This window comes from Tursiops truncatus, chromosome X, assembly GCF_011762595.2.
Source record: "Tursiops truncatus isolate mTurTru1 chromosome X, mTurTru1.mat.Y, whole genome shotgun sequence".
NCBI lineage: Eukaryota > Metazoa > Chordata > Mammalia > Artiodactyla > Delphinidae > Tursiops > Tursiops truncatus.
The window spans coordinates 19,907,990-19,930,311 of record NC_047055.1 but is presented as its reverse complement, the minus strand read 5'-3'; the positions used below and the strand labels follow the sequence as shown (position 1 = coordinate 19,930,311).

General features: G+C 50.6%; 1 protein-coding gene across 7 annotated transcripts in view; it reads left to right on the top strand.

Moving 5' to 3' along the window:
* Positions 1 to 5,970: 5,970 nt before the first annotated feature.
* Positions 5,971 to 22,322, top strand: part of BCORL1 (BCL6 corepressor like 1) — a 61,865-nt gene continuing 45,513 nt past the window's right edge. For 3 of the 7 annotated variants that reach the window (XM_073799033.1, XM_073799035.1, XM_073799032.1), the window contains exons 1-2: positions 5,973 to 6,114; positions 7,414 to 7,493. The gene's annotated coding sequence lies outside the window, so the exon portion shown is untranslated. Of the gene's footprint in view, positions 6,115 to 6,693; positions 6,849 to 7,413; positions 7,494 to 8,334; positions 8,492 to 22,322 lie in introns of those variants that run through there. The other 4 variants (XM_033849428.2, XM_033849425.2, XM_033849426.2 and 1 more) reach the window with 3 other exon arrangements.

The window sequence follows — 22,322 nt, the reverse complement described above, 5'->3', positions numbered from 1 at the left end:
TGAGTATGTACTGACGGCAGAATGCTGGCTTCCTGGATTTTAAAAAAAAGTCTAAATCCCAGGTCTCAACTTGTTTTTTTAATCATCTTGTGACGACTGTCTTCCCAAAATGGACAGTTCTTCCTCTGGAGCCCCTTGAAGTTTAATGAGCAAGAACAGACACACAAGAACACATATAAACACACAGGCCCAGAATAAGCACGGTATCTTTACCAAGTTATCTACAGCAGCAAAACCATGTGCTCACTCTAGGCTGTTAATGTTGGAAGTACTATGCTGGGCTGTGTGGAGGACACAGTAAAACATGGCCCTTGCCCTCCAGATACTTGCAAATTCTAAGAGAGAAGATGGCTACTGAAAAGGCTGGGTGGGGTGTCCTGGGAGTGGTTGATTTGAGGAGTGGCGGGGGGGGGGTCGGGGGGTTGGGAGACAATAGTGTGGCCCGGACTTGAAGGGTCCCATGCCCCCACTGAACACCTACTGTCAAACAATCCCAAAGTATTCCTGGAGTTCTGCCTCCTTGAATGCTCCCAGAAACTGTGGGCGATACACCTTCTATGACTATGACAAGTCCCTCAGATGGGGAGGTAGAACTAAGGCACAGAGCACAGAAAAGAACTAAGTGCTAAGTAGTACTTGCCATGGGGCCAAGAGTTCAGAGGCAGAAGCATTCAGAGAAAGCTTCATGGTAGCGGGGCTTGAAGGATTTGGCCAGGTGAAGGGGCGCTCAAGTATAGGCACACAGATAGGGGTGAGAATAGTACGTGTAGCTTCAGCAGGGCACGTCAATCCTGTGCCAGCATCCTGAATCACCACCACAGCCAGAGGAATGCACCGCTCCAGGAACTGGAATTTGGTGAGCTCCCACTGAATGTGGGCCACTGGACTGAGTGCTATTCTCAATCTTCTTTAGCCTCTTTGGAGGAAGAGGTAATAGTTCGACTGACTCAAAGGTCTTTCTAAATTTTATTCCATTCTCCTCTTCAAAAATACACCTCTCTTTTTCTTTATGTTCAGGTTGTAGCTTTTATTCCCAGGCTTGAATTAAGCAGGTGCTCTGAAGTTCTGAACTCTTTAAAAACTCCTCACGTTTAAAAAAAAACAAACTACTATGGGGTGTCTACTAGGGGCCAGGCCCTTTTCTAAGCACTTAACATACAAGAACTCATCTGATCCTTAGAACATTTTCAGGAGGTATTTATTAGGTCTCATTTTATAAATGAGGAAACTGAAGCTCAGAAGGAAGTCGAGTGTCCAAGGTAATGTTGCTACGAAGTGGCGGAGCCAGGATTCAAATCATATCTGTCTAACTTCAGAGACTGCATGAATTAAATGGGAAGAGAAAGACTAAAAAGGACCAAGATTTAAAACTGAGTCTTTGGGAATTCCCTGGTGGCACAGCAGTTAAGAATCTGCCTGCCAATGCAGGGGACACAGGTTCAAGCCCTGGTCCAGGAAGATCCCACATGCCACGGAGCAACTAAGCCCATGCGCCACAACTACTGAGCCTGCGCTCTAGAGCCCACGAGCCACAACTACTGAAGCCTGTGCGCCTAGACCCAGTGCTCCGTAACAAGAGAAGCCACCGCAATGAGAAGCCCGCGCACCGCAAAGAAGAGTAGCCCCTGCTTGCCGCAAGCCACAACTAGAGAAAGTGTGCGTGCAGCAACAAAGGCCCAACGCAACCAAAAATAAATTTAAAATAATAATAATAATAAATTTTAAAAAAACCCTGAGTCTTTAATAACTGGCTAGAAGGGAAGCCAGGTCTGGGCCTCAGTTTCCCCACTATAAAATAAGAGGGTTGGATTAGATGATCCATTCATTCATTCACTTAACAAACACTCATAGAGCGCCTACTCCGTGCCAGGGTGGGGGATGTTTGGAGGAGAGGACGGAGCTGTGACACACCGATGAGAAATTCTGGGTTCCTTCATCCAAGAAAGGGAAAATCTGGTTGGAGAGCTAAATAGGCAGAGCATAGAAGTGCTAACTAAAGGGACAAGCTCAGTACTGTGGGGTACCACTAAGGAGGGAGTAGGGAGGTAGTGGGGGTCAGGGAGTGGGGAATCAGGGAAGGTGGCAGGAAAGAGCTGGCTTAAGTAATGGTTGAGTGGCATTTCAACATTGCTGAGAAGGGCATAAGACAAAGCTGAGGGAGCAGTCAAGGAAGCGCTCCTCTTGTCCAAGGAATGGCAAGAGGGCCAGTTTGGTGAGAACAGAGGCCCTGTGAGCGACATGGGAGGAAAGGAGGCTGGAATCGGATCGGGGAAGGCCCTGAAAGCTAGGTGAAGGCTCATGGACTTGATTTTGTTGGCAGCGTGCAGCCACAGCCAGTTTTTCAGGAGGGCAGATGATTTCTTAGAGTTCCTTCCACCTCTAACACTGTCTGTTTGATTAAGAACCTTGTTAAGTGCCTAGGAGTCTTAGGGAAGGGGGGAGGCTTGACCCGGAGAGACCTCTGGGGTGATTTTAGTCCCCTTCCTCATTTCCCCCCCTTTGGCTATAAAATCCAGAAACGTTGTTGGTTGTTTACAGAGTTAAGTTTAACCAGACATACTGTCTCCCCATCTAGACCCCGGGCTCTGAGAGGGCAGAGACCAGGCCTTCCTTAGCTGCAGTGAGCCGCTGGCATGCTTCTCCAGCAACAACCTGCTGCAATAGGGTTTGTGCATTTGAGATTTACGTGAATAGGGGGCAATGAATTTTCCCCTGTGGCCCCTCCTAGAGCCTAAAGTGAAACACTTGAGAGCACATAGTGTTTGTAACTTGTGGTCAGTCTTGCTGACCTAGTACCAGCCCCACTCTTTTCCCACGTTTGCAAGGTTCTTTCTGTACCCCGATCTCCCGTGGTCTGCTTTCAACTGGGGTGACTTAGAATGAGCCCTTCAGCAGTCTTGAGACCCTGGGCTCCAAACGTGACTTCACCTTCAACTGACTGGGGTGCAGGGGATGAAGGGATGACCAGAAGCTTCAAACGTGCTTCATTCTGACACTCTAAAGATCTAAACCACCAGGATTTTACTGTTGTTATTGTTGTCATAGGGCTGGGCTGCTTTACCAGAGAGACAAGGCCTGTGATTGCAGAACAAAGCAGAGAATTAAAGCAATTATCCTATGAATTTAGCCAGAGGTTGGTTTGGAGCTTAAATTATCCTGGGACCCCCCCCCCCAAATGCCCTGTTTTGTCTGGTAAGCTTCAGGAAGGTAGGCCCCAGGCCAGTGTCACCCCTAGGTCTCTGAGCTACACCTAGGGAGGCTGGTGGTGCCAACGCTGATAATAATAAGTCTTGCATGAGCCCAGTGGTTTACAGTGTACAAAATTCTTTCCCATCCATTATCTCATCTGATGCTCAGGGGTGTCCCTGTAAGGGAGGTATGACAGGTGCATTGATTTCCATATTTTAGAGCAGGGGGAAGACCCAAAATACAGTACCGGGCATCAGGCTGGCACTACTTAAATGTTAGGGCTTGCTTGAGGTCACACTGCTAGCTATCGACAAGACAGGACTGGGATCTGATTCTTAGAACTCTCCAAACAATCCTCTTTCCATTACACCAAGCTGCCTCTCTGAGTCCAGCTGTTATCGATGGGAGAAACAATTAGAAAAACAACCCTGCCTGAAAATGAATATTTTGACATGAAATGGAGGTGCTATTCCATATTAAAAAGAGCTCCGGATGTGGAAACAGGACTACTGGGGTTGAATCCTGGCTCAGGCACTCACTAGCCATATGACCTTGAGCAAGCCACTCATAGCTGCTCATGGACTCAGTTTCCTCAATTACAACATCAAGAGTTGTAGTGAGAAACAAATGAAATAACACAAGCGAAAGGGCTTTGTAAACACTCTGATGTTGTACAAAGGTAAGGTATTATTATGATGATGTTGTGGTTCTAGCCTCAAATAAAAGAATCATTAAACTCTACATTCTTTACAAGGTTTCCCACAGCTCTCCCCACCCTGCTCCTTGGTTTCCCATCATCTCCTGTAGGGCAGGAAGTGTGGCCCCCCAACAGGAAAAGGCTCAGAAATGCTAGGGCTTCAGCCAGGAAATAGCCATCTTGCCCCAACCTTTATTTCGCCAGATAAATGATGCAGCCAAATGGTGAGACACAGACGAGTGGGAACGGAGGTGTCCAGAATCTGTTTCAGCCTCAAACCAAGGAGCAAAGTAGCCCTAAGGCCCTAAGGGCCTTAAGAGACGTGGAGATTTAGTAATTACCAGATTAATTAAAATCAGTGAAGACAGCCAATTTAAATCAAAGCAGAAGTGGTGGGGCCTACATTATCAGGCCCAATAGAGGCAATTTCCCCCCTTAATAATGCATTTCGAGTTCATATGTTGATTAGCTTAAACAAATCATTTCCCAATCTCCACTTTCCCTTGGTGCAACTTAGGCCAAACACTTTTTAAGGTGTGTGTGGGGTGCATGGCAGGGCAGGAGTGGTCAAGTAAAACAGCTAGTGAAGAGGTTCCCAAAGCAAAGTAAAATGGCAAGCGGTATGTCCACACTGCTGGCAATAGATTTTGACGCTGGTGAGGACAAGCAAGAGGGGTCATAGAACACCAGGCCTCATCCAGCAGCAAAGCCACTGCAGCCTTAGAGGCTTGCCCTCCTCCGCAATACTCACACACATCCTTCAAACCAGGTGAGGGAGACATAACAGGCAAGTCTCAACTGCCATCTCTAAAGTCCTTCCAAAGGAGAGGAGAGAAGACACCCCACAGCTTAGAGATGGAACCTCTGGGCCTAGGACAAAGGAGGGGGGCGGGGAGGAGGGGGAGGAGGAAGACATTAATCCTGCAGGGCTTCCTTCCAGTCCACATCACCCTCTGGCTTCCTTAGTATAGATAAATATATAATAAATAATATCAATATATCTGCACATTAAAGATTTTTTTTCAAATTCCTGCTATTCATTTCACATTCCGTTTACAAAGCCCTGAACCCTCCAGGAACTGCAGGGCACCTCCCCTAATACCCTGTAGGTTGAGGCGATGCCTTTGAAGTCCCCACCACCAAGTCAGGGTTGGAGCTGCTAAGAAACACCCTAAGACTGAAAGTAAGTCCGCCCGGCAGCTTCAGCTCCATCGCAAGCTGCTCTCCTCAGAGTTAATGTAAAGTCATCAGAGTTCCAATGTGGACCGCAGGCTTCTCAGCCCTTCAGTGCCGGGGATAGCCTGGGATGTAAACACATACGAGGATTTATTCCTTTGGCCAGAAGAGGAGTCGTTAGGGTAAAGGGTAAGGGTCAAGGGGTTCAGTTTGGTGACTGAGGAGCCTTGGAAAGAGAGCCAGGTTTTCGGCCCGAGTCGTGCAGGCTCCCCCCTTTGCAGACCTTTCGTCCCCCTCCTCCTTCCTCCCTCGGGCCTCTCACTCCTACCCGCCCCCCCCCCAGATGCCTCCACGCCCAGGCCGGGGGCTGCCCTTTGAGTTCTGCCCACGGGGGCTGCAGACCCGGCCGTTGCCACGAAGGGTGGGCCGCCCCGGAGACGCGAGGCGAGACAGCGAGCCCCGGCATTTTCCCTTCCCCAGCACCTGTCCCACTTCGGCGCCGGGGCTGGGGCTGCACCCGCGGGCGGCCTCGGTGCCCGTGCCGGAGCCACGCACCGAGGTCGCCCGGGTTAGGGAAGTGGGGGGCCGGGGGAGGGGAGGGGCGGGGCGTCCGGTGGGGGCACCCCCCCCGCAGGCAAGACCCCACCCCCCCGCATACACAGAGGCTAAACGGAGAAAGAGAGAGCCACACATAAAGCTCGAGCGAAAACGCTTGCTCTCCGACCCCAAGCGGCGTTGCTCGCCCCCCCTCCTTCCTGGAGCCACGGGCTGGCCGGGGAAGGTGGCTCCGTTCTTCCCCCGTGGCCAGTGCGGGGTCTGCGGCTGCCCGGCGAGGTTCCGGCTTCCCCGGGGCTGGCAGGGGGAGCCCCGAGAACTGCAGGCCTGCCCCCCCTTCCTCCTCCTCCTTCCCCTCCTCCCCCACGTGTCCTCCCGGAGCCCAGCGGCCTGATCCCAGCACCCCCCTCCACCTCCCTCCTCCTCCCGCTTCGCCCGCTTCCCCGGCAGCGTGGAGAAGAGCAAAGTTGCGACAGCGGCCGAGGGGCTCTGCCCAGGTGAAGGGGGCTCCGTGGGAGCGGGGAAGGGGGGGACGGCGCGGCCCTGCGGCGGGGGCGGAGAGAAGATAAAGAAACTTGCTTTCCTCGGCCCCCACCCCGCGCGGGTTCGGATCTTGCGTGGACCCAGCCCTCGTGGCGAGACGCGGCAACGCCGCCGGGACCGAGGCCGGCACCGGGACCGGGACCAGGACCGCGCGCCTGAGTCGGCTCGGCGGGCGCAGGCAGCGGGCCAGGCCGGCACCCAGGCAAGGGCGGGGTGGGTGGCCGTACACTGGACCGAACCGGGGACTCCGATGGCCTGGGCGCGGGCCGAACCCGGATCGGGCCGAGTTGGGTGGCGAAGTAGGACGTGGATTCGGGGGCGGGGCGCGGCGGGAGGGGGAAACCAGGCCCGGCCGGACTGGCCTGGGCGTGGGGGCGGGGGGCGAGTTCGGGGCACTTGCTGGGCTCGGGACCGAGCAGTAGGGCGGGGCGGCGCGGCGCTAGGGGCTGGGCCGGACCAGCGGGGAGAGGGCGAGGGGAGGGGGAGCCGGGGGTGGAGTAGGGGCGTGGAGTTGCGAGCGGGGTCTGGCCTCGGCCGGGGGCGAAGGTAGATCGGCGGGGCCGCCAGCGGAGAGAGGGAGGCCCGCGGCAGCGCGGCGGCGGCGAAGGCCAGCTTCCGCGGAGTTTGTGCCCGGGCTTCCCGGGCTCCGGCAGCCTCAAGCGCACAAATGGGGCTAGGGGATTGACTGGTAAGCAACTACGAGTGTTAGACGGTGTTCGGTGGCGATTCCGGGAAAAGCTAGGAGAGACACTGTCTGCAATTATGCCGCACCCCCCCCCACCCACCTCTTTAGCATCTGGATTCTGCTCTCAGGGGGCCGCGGACCCTCCCCGCCGCAACCCTTTCACTCTCCAGCACTCCCACCGCCTCCCCCCGCCCCTTGCTCGGCCATCTGACTCTCCTAGGGTTGTGTGTTTGGGGGTGGACGACGGCAGGGGGGGTAATACTTTTCCTCTCGCGGCGGCAGCCTAGTTCCTATCTTATTCCTACATGTAGCGTTGCTTCGAGTAGCATGGACATTGGGGGTTAGATAATCTACCCCCAACTAACGCCCCCCACCAAGCGATTTGATGGCTTTTAAGAAAGGGGACGAATCCCTGGATTTCCACGCCTGGGATGAGGTTTGAGGATTGGGATTCACCCCCAGCTCACTTCCACTACCAACCCCTCTTTCCTTGTGAGCCATTTCCACGGGGATCCGAACTTGAGGGGGGGGAACGGGAGAATTAATGTGCTTCTCTATCTCTACACAGGGTCGGCGTGGCCAAGGACGGCTAGTCTCGGAGGGAAAGTAGCCACCAGTCCAACTCGGGTCGCTCCCACTATTACTTCGGTGAGGGGGGCAACGCTAAGAAGGGGATACTGGTGGGTGAGGGCCCAGTATAAGGGAGGGGGCTGGGTAGTCGCCCCCGAGGGAGTCCCTTTCTTGGCTGGGAGGGAGACGCGAGCCCCGGCTTCAAGGGAGGGGTTCCGGGGAGGGAGATGGGGGGTGGCGATGAGGGGGGCGGGATGAAGGGGGGAGTCACGCCCTGCCAGCAAGGGGAGCCTCCCTCAGGCCCCTGGGAGAAGGGGACTGAATGTGTCTGCTCTGTGCTGCCGGGCAGGGGAGCTCTGGGGTCTCCGGATTTGCACACTGGATCCAGCACCAGTGGCCTGAGAAAGTCAGGTCGGGGCATAAGGTGGAGAGCGTTGGAAGAAAGAGAGAAACCCCTGGCCGTGGTGCACTGATCATTTCCCTTCCTCAACCTCCCCCTTCGTGGGGCGTACGGGGGGGGGCGTGGAGCTCCTGCAGCCTCTCGAATTGAGCGCCTCCGCCTCTCCTGGGAGTCTAGCTTTTTGCCCGGCTTGCTGCAGCTACCGCTGCCTCCCTCTCCGGAATCCGCTCGGTCCTCGCAGCGATCCCCTCCTCCTCCCCTCCCCTCCCAGTGTCACCGGGGCTGCTTGGCTCTGCCCCCTTCGCCGCCGCTTGCTCCCTGCTTTCGTCCCTCCCTCTCTTGCTCTCTCCCTCCCTTCGCCTCCTCCTCCCCATTCCTCCCCCCGGGCAGGCGGCATTCTGGGAGTTGTAGTCCCGCGGAGCGGTGGCTGGCGCCGCCCGCGAATCCGACCGGACTCCACTTCCCGTCGAGCCCTGCGACCGGCACCCACTCCACCAGGCTTCGCTCGCACACACAGACACACACACACACACACCGCTCTCCCCCTCACTCTTTCGCTCGCCGCGGCTGCTGCCAGTGTGTGGCTCTGTCTCTCCTCCGCTTTGCTGAGCCCTCCCTTCTTCCTCTCAGTTCCTAGAGTCCGACCGCCGCCGCCGCCGAGAGAGAGGAGAAGGAGGTCGGTGGCAATAAGGGGCGGAGGGGGCATCAGATCGGGGCAGTATTAGGCGGGTGGTGGCTCAGAGGGGGTAAGAGGGAGTCCGGGTGGCGGCCTGAGCCTCCCCGCGGAGCCGACTCGGGAACAGGTGCGTCTTTTTTTTCTCTCCTCCAACCCCTCCACCCCTTTTGACTCCCCGGCTTTCTCGTATCCTCCACCCGCTCCTTTCTACCTCAAGCCTTTCCCCAACCCTGTCCCTTCTTCGCCCCGCGGCCGCTCTGCTTGCCCCCCGGGGGCGCCGTCCTCTTCGTGTCCCCGGACGTAGCGCTCCCTGGAGCTCGCTCTGTCCTCGCCCCTCCCTTCGGGACAGCTCCCCTCCACTTCCACCTTCGTACCCCATTCTTGCCCTACCCTACCCCCTCCTCACCCCTTCTCCCTTAGCCAGGTGAGACTTGTTCGCCACGATCCGAGAGTCTTCATCCCGGCTGGGCGGGGGTCTCCATGGAAACGGGGGTCGGGTTGATCCTGGGGGGGAACCATTGGAATTACCCCACTCCTCGGAAAGGGAGGTGGAGGCTACGGTCTTGTTAACTACCTGGCCCCAACCCCCTGATCCAAGGATCCGACGATCCGAAGGGAGGCTGGCCAGCAGGGCAGGGCGAGAAAGGGCTTGTTTTTTTTTGGGGGGGGGCTGTCCGTGATGAAGTCCTGAAGAGACCAGGAGAAAATACCCTCCAACCTCAGAGGGGAGGTGCGACGGGTGCTCTTAAGGGCTGCTTTCTCCCTGGTGTCGGGGTGCAGGAACCGTAGGGTAAGGGGTACCCCTAGGTGGCGGCGGGGCCTGGGTTCGGGAGTGGGAGTGCTATGATGGGGGCAGGGGCAATTATCCGAGTCCCTGGAAAAAAGGCGGGGGATGACTTCGGAGCGCCCTGGCTCCGCTGCCCTCGCTCTAGGGGCGGGGGCGCCGGGCCGGGCGCGGCGGGGAGGGGGCTTAAATTGAAGGAGGATGAGATCGGGGGCAATTCATACTAGCCCCGGCAAGCCAGGGGGGAGATCCGGCGTGCAAGCTCTCCACCCGCTTCGCGCCAGGCCTGGAGGCAAGGGGTCTGAGAGCGAAGCCGAGGGCTGCAAGGAGGGAGGCTCCGGTTACTGGGCCGGGTTTCGGGATCGGGGGCAATCCCCCAGCCCTTGGAGAAGGAGGGAGAGGGATGGCCGCGAACCCCAGGGCTCCCCCACCCCGGGTCCTAAGGGGCGTGAGGAACGGACAGCAGGCCTGGCGGAGCTGGATTCGAACGGATCGCGGCTGGGGACTGGGGGTGGGGGGGGGCTTAGTGGTGGGCTTTGGGGGGAGCAGTCCCGCGGCGGGGCGGGCGGGCGGGGCGTGGGGCTCCGGCGGGCGGCGGGGCGGGGCCGGGGCGGCGCTGCTGCCGCTGCCGCCGCCGCCGCTGCTGCTCCTGCTGGGGCCGCCGCAGCCGTTGCCGTCGCCGCCGCCGCCGCTTCTGGGTGGGGAACGGAGGCCAAAGGGAGTCCCGTGCCGGGGCAGAGGGCGCCGGCGGCGCGCGGTGGGGAGGGGGCCGTCCTGGGGGCGGGTGCAGGCGGGGGGTGGAGCCCCCGACGGGGGGCGGTACGAGCCGGGACGACGACGACGAAGAGCCCCGGGGGCCGGGTGCATGGAGGACGAGGTGCTGGGAGAAGGAAGCGGGGGGTGGGTCCCGCGACGGGCCTCGTGGGCTTGGCTCCTCGAGGTTCTGCTTCGGGACAGAGCCCTGCGGGGGTGCCCAGAGGCCCGGGAAGGGACCGGGAGGTGAGCTGGACGATGGAGGGGGCCCTCCTTGCTGGGGTCCCGCCGAGAGGGAGGCTGGGCCAGAGGGACGTCCGGGGCAAGGCTGGGAGGAGCCGGCCGCACCTCGGCTGGGGATTTCGAGTTATGGAGGTGCGGGAGATTGTTGTAGGCAAAGACGTGGTCGAGGGGAAAGGCGGGAGGGAACCACACTGCAAACCTGGGAGGCTGGTGGGGGTGCCCTTCTATTCCGCCCCCCCCCCGCAGTGGAAGCACTCTGGTTTTGTTTTATTGTTTTGAAAAATTTCAGTGTTGGCTGTACGAAGCTGTCGATGCGGTGATACTTATTTATTCTTGGTGTCTTCTAGAGTAGACAGTAAGGACAGGCGTACCTTGGTGAGGACGCGTCTAGCCCACGGTTTAGGGGCTCTTTATGCGAGTGTGGGAAGGGGACCCTGTAACTTCTGCGGCAGCGGAATACTCTCAAGGCAGTTTGGAGACAGTCCCCGTGGCACAGAGGTGGAGTACAATTGCAGAAATGTTTGGTGAGACTTCTGGGGGTGCAACTGTAGGTTTGCATTGCCCTGGTTAGCCCGTGGTTCTTTCAACTTAGAAGGCTATTTCTCAAAGTCACACTGCTGAAACGTTTTTCGGGGGAAATGAATGGGGTATGTATTCGGGGTTGGGATTAGATTAGGTCGATAATAAAATTACCAGGTTGGAAGGGACTTTAAAGGTCATCTAATTTTCTGTTTACCTGTCCTGTCCTTGAATGTTGGGAGAGAGGAAGCTTTATTTGGGGAGAGATGGTAGGCAGCACAGTGGAGCAGAGTTTAGGGGTACTTAGATTGGATGGGGATGTCACCACGTAGTACTGAAGAGGACAGTATGTAGGAAAGAAATTTGGAGGATTCCACCGGGGGATTAAATGGGGTAACCTAATCCCAAGAATCATCCAGAGGCTCCAAATAGAAGCAAAATGCAGAGGCAGGAACCTGTAAAATTTTGATGGAGAAGCAAAGTTAGTAGGAAAGACTGGGGGAGCTAGGAGGAGCAGGAGGCTTGGTGATGCAAGTTAAGAGAATCTGAAGGCTGATGGAGTTGAGGAGGGACATGGCCATCTGACCAAGCTATGTGGATATTGCTAGGCAGTCTCATCTTTTGATACGGCAACTGAGGCAGCTGCTCTTGGGGTGGATGTAGGGGACAAGAGGCACAGGCCATGGGGCACAGAGCCTTACTCAAATTGATGTTACGAGGGTTGACCCCGTTGCTAGCTTTGCAGCAAAGGTAGGTAGGTTTCTTTTTGTTATGGCCCTGAGAAGTTGCTGATGAAGGAAGGGGAGAGGACTCTGACGTCTCGGTTAAGGAGGACTAGTTCTTGAGGCCACAAGGAAGAGATGGCAAATTGTTGGGACAGGGCAGAGGAAAGCTAAGTCCCTGGGAAACTCTGCAGTTGGAGTCTGGATTGGGCAGAGTGGAGGGGGAGGGGATTTCCACAAGCAATGGTGGCTGTACCAAGGGCACTTGTAGAGTTGGTTGTTTTGATTTACCAGGAGAGGATAGGGAGGCAAGGAGGATCCCTTTCTTTCTCAGTGATGTAAACTTTCTTGGGAAGCAAAGGGGGTTCCTCCAGATGTCTCTTTGCTTTACTCATGCTACAATTCACTACATAGGAAAAAAAAGGTTAGTACAGGGGGCAGAGGATCTTAACATGATGAGTCTGGATTATGGGTTTTAGAGGGTATTCTTTTAGGGGAACAGAATTATGGGAGAAAAGGACTTGAATACTAGAAAGAAGGAAGGCAGAAAGAGAAGTCAGAAGTGGGTTGGTTGGACAGTGAAGAGGGAAGAAAGGTGATCACACTGGTTCCATGTTAGGGCTAAGTAGGAAAAAGTGGAACCTTGAAATCTCCAGGATAATGTTTTCCAAAGTAAAGTTTGAAGAATCTTTAAGGCTCTTTACACTTCCATGCTAGAATCAGTAAGGTTTGGGCAAGAGAGAAGGATGATCTTGGGTAAAAATAGGGCTACAGAGAAACTGATATGTAGGAAGAAATAGAAATATATTTACACATAAGGAAATAGGGAGTTTAGGGATACTGTACAGGCTGAAAAATGCAGAATAGAGAAAGAGGGTGGGATAACAAGCCAAAGAAGGAAGGTGTTTATTCAGATGTCATTGGGAGCTGGTGTGGGGAAGGTAAAAACTTGCCTTTGATAGCCGCTGCCCTGGGAGGGCCCAGGAAGCAGAAGTTAGCTGGGATCCAGGGCTTATAAGTCTAAGCATTAATTAGAAAATCTAGACTAAAGTAAGGATATTGAATGGGGGAAGGAATTAACCGTCCTAAATAGAATGGCCTTGAAAGAAGGAGAAAGTGGGAATACACCAGTTTTTCCAGTCTGCAAGTGGGAGGAATCCTAGATATATGGAGATGGATGATGGAAATTCCAGAAAGAAACAGGATAAAGAACAGTGGCCTGAGAGCCTTGGGCCAGAATTGGAGGGTGGGGTGGGGGCATAGAGGAGAGGCGCTAATCAGGGGTTGGACAGCTGGAGTGGTTCATTGCTTCTAGGCTGAGCTAAGTTTGAGATGGACTAGAATGGCCTCAGAGGGTAGAGAGCTGTTTTCCAGTGTCAACCAGCATCTGGGATTGAGAGAGGAGGAGTTCATGGTTGAGTTGGGTGGGAAAGTGAACACTAGAGTGGAAAGGAGAGAGTGCTGGGGAAAGTGGAAATTGTTGGGATAAAATAGACAGGGAAAAGGAGAAGCCACTGATGATTACATGAGGGAGGAAGGAAGGCCCTAGACCTTTGAGTTTTCCAAAAGAAAGGAAATTTCTTAATGCTGGAGTTCCAGTTGGGTGTGAGTCTCTGCTTGCCAGAAGGTTTAGCATCTGACCGGCCAAAGAGGGAGGTAATAAGAAGTAATCTACCTTTCGGCCACTAGGATGCTATACAGTATTTTATATAATTTCACATACAAACTAGGCTTTATTAACGCCAGTTTTTGAATGGTCATCCTTAAAATAACGTAGAAACTGTTCTCCTTCTAAATCATATGCTTTCCTACTGTTCATAACTTAAAAGCACTCTTTTATGATGAAAACTTTCTTTGGTGAACTAAAGTTGAATTCTGGTCAAGAGTAAAATTTAACTCTTTTTCTATCCCCATCATTCCAATATGCTGTTCTGGTTCCCTCTTTTTTTTTTTTTTTTTTTTTTTTTAAAGCAGAAGCCACCCTTTCCCCATAAAACATTAAAAAGTGAATCATTGTTTAAAAAGTGGCTGCAGGCTGCATGTCAAGGTCATATTCTCCCTGCCCAATGGATTGTGATGAATTTGAAGAGAGATGATTTATTATTTGTAAAACGGGGTAATTTTTAGCTTATTCATGAGAGTATGTGACGCAGGATACATCTTCATTTGGATTTTAAGAAGACCTTAAGCTAAGTATCCGTGAAGAATCGAGAGTACTGAGGGGCAGGCAAAGTTTTGTGTTTTAGGCTTCTTTGACTGTCTGCTAAGAAACAAAATTTGGTTACCTCATTGCTAAGGTATGCCTAGAAATCTTAGTGTTAGTGCCATTTAAGGGTACAGTCGAGTTTTGTTATAATGCTGGTGTCCGGGGACAAGGAGAGCAAGCAGGTTTTCATTTTTCCAAGTTCTATAGAGAAGTGCACTACATGTGGCTCTGAGCCCCGGAGTGAGGGGAGGCACTCTATACCTAGACCTGAGAGGTGATTAGGTGTCTTACTATGACGAGGCTTTACTCAGCGTGACTTGGTGGTACCATGCACGGGGTAGTGTGGTCCAGTGGTTCTCAGACTTTAGCCTGCATCAGAATTATCTGGAGGCCTTTGGAGACATAACAGCCCTCGGTTGCAGTCCTCATTCTTCTACTTCCTAGTCGTGTGGAACTTTCTTGAGCCTCAGTTTTCTCATCTATAAAATGGAGATGATAATCCCAGTCTCACAGGGCTGTGAGGATTACACAAGATGATGCATCTATAGTGCCAGGTCCATAGCAGGTGCCCAATAAATGGCATCTATTATTATAGTATAATCTAGTTTTTCTTATTCAACTGTGTCCTATGACATTACCTTTTTATATTACACTATGGTAAACATGGTGGCAGAAAGAAAACTATCAATAGCTCCTGAGTGCTCCCCTTATATCTTGATTCTCTGTGCTCTTTCTCCATATTCCTGTTGTATTAGTACATATTTAGCATTTACGACGTGGTAGGAAGAAAGAGCTTGGCTCATCACTGCATTATTGCATCCACCTTTGAGGTGGAAGTGGCAGCTTCTTTAACAGCTGTGCTGTAACCGTGCTTAGTATTTCAGAACAGGAACTGAAGGGTGTATATCCAGTCGAAACTTCAGGGCACATTTTGGTCCGTCCTTTAGAAATGACCCAAACGTAGTTTACCAGGGTGACATTTTAAAAAGCCATTGCTTTCTGAAAAGGGCTGCTGTGTTTAATTATGACTGGTTGGGCTTTCCAGCTGTCTCTGACATCTGGAAGTTCTACAAGAGCTGGTAGATAGAGCCCAGGTCTGGTATGGCTCTATGACAAGGATGTTCATCAGTGATTGGATGAGAGAGATTAACGTCTCAAATAGCTCGGGTATCCCCAAACCAAACTTTTGGGCAGAGAAAAACGATGGGCTGTAAAATATAGTCCCTCTCTGCAGCCAAAGTGAACTTTGATGCCAACAATCAGCTATGCCAATATAGGGAGAGTGTGATACCAGGCCAATTTAAAACTAGATCAGTGAACAAATTAATAATTTCTGTTTGACTTCAGAAATGCATTATTATTCTCTACCTGTCCCCCTCCCCAGCAGATCTACCTTCCTATTTATATTATGCTTAGGCAAATATTAAAGTGAGTTGTTCCCTGAGCACACATCTACTATAAGTGGCATAAGTGGCAGAAGGCAGTCCATAAGTCGGCTGGGTTTAAAAATTAGCTGCGGCTAAGCTACAGATAATTGGAAGTTGACTTTATTGTTTTGCCCCAGCCCAATTTTATTTTATTTCTGTGGTTTCTTTATCATGGAAGTAAGGAGAAGAAAGAAAGTTTATGAGAGATCATGGGAAGTAAAAGGAATTCAAAGACCCAATGCCTTTTTTTAAAAGTTAACTAATTATTTATTTTTGGTTGCGTTGGGTCTTCATTGCTGCACACGGGCTTTCTCTAGTTGCGGCGAGCAGGGGCTACTCTTCCTTGCAGTGCACGGGCTTCTCATTGTGGTGGCTTCTCGTTGTGGAGCACAGGCCCTAGGTGCGGGTGCTCAGTAGTTGTGGCTTGCAGGCTGTAGAGTACAGCCTCAGTAGTTGCGGCGCACGGGCTTAGTTGCTCCATGGCATGTGGGATCTTCCCAGACCAGGGCTTGAATCCGTGTCCCCTGCACTGGCAGGTGGATTCTTAAACACTGCGCCACCAGAGAAGCCCGACACAATGCTTTTTACTTGGGGTTGTTCTTGGTTTCTGTATTGGGTAGAGGGAATTTTAGTTTTTCCCTGTAGTTTAGCAAGTAATTATCTAGCGCATATTGTGTACTTTGTGTCATGCTAGACACTATTGGGAGGAACTATTAAAAGAAGTAGAAAATATTTTTTCTGGCCTTGAGAAACCTATAGACTGGTAGCAGGTTGAGCCAATGTTGAGAGTTTGAAATTCTGTGAGCTAATTTGTGTGTGTGTGTGTGTGTGTGTGTGTGTGTGTGTACCTTTGAATGAGTAAATGTACAAAATGAGTTAAGCCCATATTCTGGGGTGAGAGAATAGAAAAAAAATAGGCTGATAATGGCCTCTCCAAGTATTTGTGTAAGAGGTCCAGGAGAGTTTTTTTTAAAAAAGGCCAGGGCTTCCCTGGTGGCGCAGTGGTTGAGAGTCCGCCTGCCGTTGCAGGGGACACGGGGTCGTGCCCCGGTCCGGGAAGATCCCACATGCCGCGTAGTGGCTGGGCCAGTGAGCCATGGCCGCTGAGCCTGCGTGTCCGGAGCCTGTGCTCCGCAACGGGAGAGGCCACAACAGTGAGAGGCCCGCGTACCGCAAAAAAAAAAAAAAAAAAAAAAAAAAAAGGGCCAAAGTTTGGTGAGGAGGAATTCTCTTTAGGTGAAAAATTCCATATCATGCATGCTGTATACTGAAATGGAGGACCTGAGAGCCACTGTCACAGTTTATGGCAGGGAGGACACAGAAGCATCACAAAAGGGATTGAAGTCTCAGATTACAATGATTCAACTTTGGAGTGTGAAAGACACACCAAATATTCACATGGTCCTGCTGAAGACCAAATTGAGGAAAGCCAACTCATTTTTTGATCTAGTAGAAATGAGAAGTGTTCAAAGGATGACCCTAGTTACTTAGGGTGACATTTTGAGGTGGCTTTGCATTTGGAAAAGGACTGATTAATTTCATGATGTTTAGGTTTTCTAGATATCTGTGACATCTAGAAGCTGCACAAAATCTTGTTCCTAGAGCCTAGGTCCAGTTTAAAGCTATGATGAGGTATTTTCCTTAGATGGAGTAAAATAATTTCCTTGCAGCAGGAAATGGAAGTGAGTACTATTTGAATAATAGGAAAAAAGTATCTTGGCAGTGGGTGGAAAAGCTAAAATGATCTGGTGGTATGAAAATATACGTGAGAGATTAAAACTTTTGTTTTTGCCTACTAAACTGCTGAAATCGATTACCTTTGGTCTGTTCAAGTGCTTTTGTGTTATTCTCAATTTTTGCAGATGACATAGTAACTGCATATAGTGAGATGTCTCAGATGGTTGAGAAGTGGAGGCTGAAAATGCCCTCCAAGTTTTGCCCCCCACAGTTTAGGCTTTGGGTACTATCGTACAGCCGTCCCTTGGTATCTGCGGGGTATTGGTTACAGGAACCCCCGTGGATATCAAAATGGATACGAAAATCCGTGGACGCTCAAGTCCCTGACAAAAAATAGCGGAGTAGAAGGAACACAGTCGGCCTTCCGCATTCGCGCGCGAGGTTTGCATCCCCGATTCAGCCAACCGCGGATGTGAAACCCACGGTTACCGCCGGTAAACTTTATATCATTCTTCAAGGGTATTGCCAGTTTCGTGATTAGATGATTCTGAATGGGTGTTGGCAGTTTTAAAACATCAAAATGACTCTGGATGGATTCAGCGCGTGTGAGGAGACTGAAAAGGCTGTGAGTTGGCTTGAGAAAGGTTTGGATGGTAATGCTCACCGGGAGAGCTCCAAAGAGATCACAAGCCTTGGTCACTGCTTTGAGATGAATGTCTAGCTTCCCAAAGTGACTACTTTGGAGGTAACGACATTTATTCATTTGAATGAATAAGCTCTCATGCGTTTAGCAGATAGTTAACATTCCTTTGTATCCAAGTCTCATAAATGTTTATAAGGCAGGGTTTTCAAACATGGAGGTACCCATGGAGTCTGTGAAGGTGTCTTTGCTAGAGCCGTGTGCAGACAACTCCTTAGCCTTCTCGGTAAATACAGGAATGAATGCATCTGGGAACAGGATGCAGTGTCCCTTATAAGACTTATCCCTTGGAGTAGAACTCGTGGAACTATTTGGATGAAAAAAAATAAAAAACTCAGGGTAACCAGGAAGTGCTAGAATAGAAGGTGGGGATGAACAGTGCAAAGGGCCCCTTCCTCCTTTCAATTGCCCAGCAGATTATTTTCAGTTGATTTTGTGTGTTTGTATGTTTGTGTGTGGTGGTGTATGGTGGTAGAGGAACCTGTTTTGCATAAAGGGAAGCAGAGTGATTGGGGCATGTATACAGGACTCTTGAGTTTCAAGGAATGGTATTTGGTTAATGGTAGGGAAAGAAGAGGGCATATTGATATTGAGGGGAGAGCCAGAGGAGAATATTAGAATATCCTTATATGGGAAATCATTAAATTAGACAATTTAAGTTGGAAGAACTTCCTCATTGGGGGGTGAGGTTTCGGATATGTAATTAAGTAGGAAAAATAGGAATGCTAGTCCTACACGTGGAAGAAGGCAGAGGGACAAGGAGGGTAAGACCTGTGGTGAGGGTTCTATATCTAAAGTCAGGTAAAGTTATCCTTGTTGGGTATGTGTAAACTTTCCTATTGAAAACAATGATTTTGAGACATTTTGACATCTCTCTAAAGGCACTCTAGTGACTGGGTGGAAGCCGTGGCCTTTTCATGTTCCCTAGGATCTCAATGCCAGTGATCACTTGGATCTCCTTGGGGGTGTCTTAGATGCTGCTTCTCCCAAAGTGGGGTAGTAGGGTGGCCTTTCCTTTGCTTCTGTGAAATCAGAATGCGAATACCTCTGTCTTACGGGAGCTTTCCCCAGGGCTCTGGACTTCTCTTGGAGCAGTAGGTCCCAAAGTTGGTTTTCTTTACTTATTAGTCATCACTGACCCAGCCCTCCTTCTTTAACTGTCTACTGGCCACGCCTATCCTCTTGAGGACAGATTCAGGGCCAGGCTTCAAGAGGAATATTTTCCGGCTCTTTCATTTTTTTAGAGTCATAATTGCTTCCAGGTCACAAGACAGTGTGAACCAAAAGAGTCCTGGGGGAGTACTACCAGATTTAGTTTAACTGAGGCCTTCTTAATCTTGAGTTTCTAATTTACTGTCTGGATGGCAGAGTCCAAGCTGGAGTAAATGGGCAGGTTTCATGCTATGTGTAGGGGTCCTAGTTGTATCCCATGCATTGCCAACACCAGTTGTTCTGCACGTAAGGGGTCTTTGGCCACAAAAGGAGCTACGTGATTCTGGGGACCTGGTCCACTAGACTAACAAACACCCTGTCTGGTCATTTTCTTTTCTTTCCTTTTATTTTTTAATAAATTTATTTATTTATTTTTGGCTGCATTGGGTCTTCGTTCCTGCATGTGAGCTTTCTCTAGCCTCACGGCGAGCGGGGGCCACTCTATTGCAGTGCGCGGGCTTCTCATTGAGGTGGCTTCTCTTGTTGCGAGCACGGGCCCTAGGCACGCGGGCTTCGTAGTTGTGGCTCACGGACTCTGGAGTGCAGGCTCAGTAGTTGTTGCGCACGGGCTTAGTTGCTCCGCGGCATGTGGGATCTTCCCAGGCCAGGGATCGAACCTGTGTCCCCTGCATTGGCAGGTGGATTCTTTTTTTTTAAAATAAATTTATTAATTTTATTATTTTATTTTATTTATTTATCGTTTCTGGCTGCATTGGGTCTTCGTTGCTGCGCGTGGACTTTTCTTTGGTTGCGGCGAGTGGGGGCTCCTGTTCGTTGCGGTTCACGGGCTTCTCATTGTGGTGGCTTCTCTTGTTGCGGAGCACAGGCTCTAGGTGTGTGGGCTTCAGTAGTTGCGGCACGTGGGCTTAATAGTTGTGGCTCATGGGCTCTAGAGCGGAGGCTCAGTAGTTGTGGCCCATGGGCTTAGCTGCTCCGCGGCATGCGGGATCTTCCCAGACCAGGGATCGAACCCATGTCCCCTGCACTGACAGGTGGATTCTCAACCACTGCGTGGCAGGCGGATTCTCAGCCACCGTGCCACCAGGGAAATCCCCTGTCTGGTCATTTTCAAGGGTAAAAACTAAAAGTTTTTAACAATGTCTACTTTCGTAAAAAAAAAAAAAAAGTCAGATAGATGCTCTGTTACCTCCTGTCATGCCCTCCTCTTCCTCACATGCTTTTGCTTGTCGTTGTTGTGAAATCTGCTTGTTTGGGCATCTTCCTTTCAAAACAGAACCAAAAAAGTCTACCCAATCTGTACAATCTCCTTTGAGATTTTAGTGCTGACTGTCCCTTACTACCAGCTCTCTCAACCCTAACTTGGGCTACAATTCGATGTTCTTCCCCTTTTGAGAACATATTCTCTCTAAACTTTTCTAAAATGTCTGTCTTCAGTGCTTCCCCCCAGTGTTTCAGTTTGGCCCACTATGGTGAAATATTTCAGGTTCCCCTATTTCATTTTTTTCTTTTTTGGTTGTTATATGCTATGGGCTTCTCTTTTATGCCTTTCACACCTGCACTTGTCTTCGAGCATTTTTTTTTTTCCGTTTGGATTTTTTGGGGAAAGAGTTCTACCTCATCATGGTTTTTCGTCTGCTACCTGCTCGCCCTCAGCTTAGCAGCGCTTTTCACCATTTTAAGGTTATTGCTCTCCTATTAGTCCATTTCTCTTTGGTCTCCCCCGTTTCATAGTGCGGTGATTGTGCCTGGCTACCTGCTTCTTGCCGCCCGCTTCTTGGATTCATTCCCTTGTGTCTTGGTCAGTCCTTCTACTTATGTGTACATGTGCCTTCTAAATCAAAAAGTTTTCTTTCTTTATATTTTCAGCCACACTTATCACTTTGGATTGGTGGAGCATGTGTTCTCCTTTGTTCTCACCACGAGTTGGATGTGTCTTTTGAGTTTTTCCCCCCAAAGTGGGGACAGCTCACAGTGGTCCTGCTGCCTTCCAGGCAGTGACCAGCATTCGATTCTGGGGCCGTGCAGCTGTTCATTTCTTAGCAATTACATGGTTGTGACATCTGGGAAAATCCTTTGCGGTATTTCGTATCCCTGTGCTTCCTGGGTCACTTGAGATTACCAGGTTTCTTCCAAGTTCCTTTTAGGAACTTCGCCTTTTGCCTTTGATGTGATGGTTCCCATCAGAGAGGGAGTGAGAGAGAGATGGAGAGTTGTACACCACACATGAGTGCAGGCACTACGAGCAAAAGCAAGCTGGGCCCCAAGTGTGTACACCAGTGAAACCTACCAAGTGTGGCGTGTCTGTAGGATTTTTCCTTTCTGCTCACCTCTCCTGAGGCGTAGTGTACAGCTGAGTGGTTATTAATTTGATTGGATATGATAATAACAAAACAAAACCCTGGGCCTACTGGATTAGAATCTCCAGGGCTGGGACCTATGAATCTGTGTTTTGAACCAGCACCTCGGTGATTCTGACTCTTGGGAAATGTTGGTGTGCATTGTCCTTGACTCCTCCTGCCCTATGTGGGCATTGACGCCACCGGTGCCTCTTTAGAAGTTCCCTTTGCCTACTCTCTGGCTCGGGAGAACCGATCTTTGCTTCTTGTGTAGACCACGTAGCTCTGTGCTCTCCTGACTGTGCTTTCTACCCCTCTCCTCCCCTCCCTGCCTCCGCAAAGGCTACTATTAATTAGCAGCAGAGGACTTCACGTAAGAAGAGATGTTGGTCTGACAAAATCAGAGTGGAAGAGTGGGAGGTTGAGATTTAAGCAGATGCTCTATCTTCAGGATCTTGTGAAAGTGGGGCTGCCTAGGGTCAGGTTTGCTCTCTAGGTGGTCATAAAATGCACATTGTATGGTAATTATTTTGGTTTTTACTTGCTTTTCTTGTTGTTGTTATTGTTATTTGGGGATTTGGGGGGTCTAAAAACTCCCTTATCTAGGTAATGATGTTTTATACATTATTCTGTTTGCAAATGCCAGGATTCCCCCCTCTGATTTCTGTCCCAGGCTGGTCAGCCAACAGGCTGAGCTGTTGTTTCCTAAACTGGGATATTCCAAGATACTCTAAGAAACAGTCAAAACTTGATCAACCGGGATGTTTAGGGAGTGGGATCCCGGTGACCTGATGTGACGTAGACAGTCAACCCATTTGTCTTACCCCTTGTGGAAATCTCTCTAAAATTATGTGTGAGCCCACATAACTGTTTTAGGAATGTTAAAGATAACTTTCAGAAAAAGATAAAATCATGAGTCTCTTACAGATATAAAAATGAACACGTATTAAAGATTTTATTTTACTCGTTAATCAGCAAGAGAACCAGACAGATGTTATAGCCGGTTCAAAGAAAAAGTCCAAAAAGCACAAATTTATATGGAGTAAAGGAATTGAATTGCAAATGGAGGCAAAACTGGTTTTTCCACAGTGGGGAGGAAAGTCAATCCAAACTGCATGGGACAAGACAGAGTTTGCATATCCATCAGTTACCTGCAATTTACAAAGGTGCAAAATAACTCAAAGACAATGAACTGGGCTAGAATCAGGCAGCTTGGAAGGGTGTGCTATAGATAGTGCATAGCGTTTTCATTGAAATACATTTTTTTTTTAAACAGTAAGCATGGTGAATA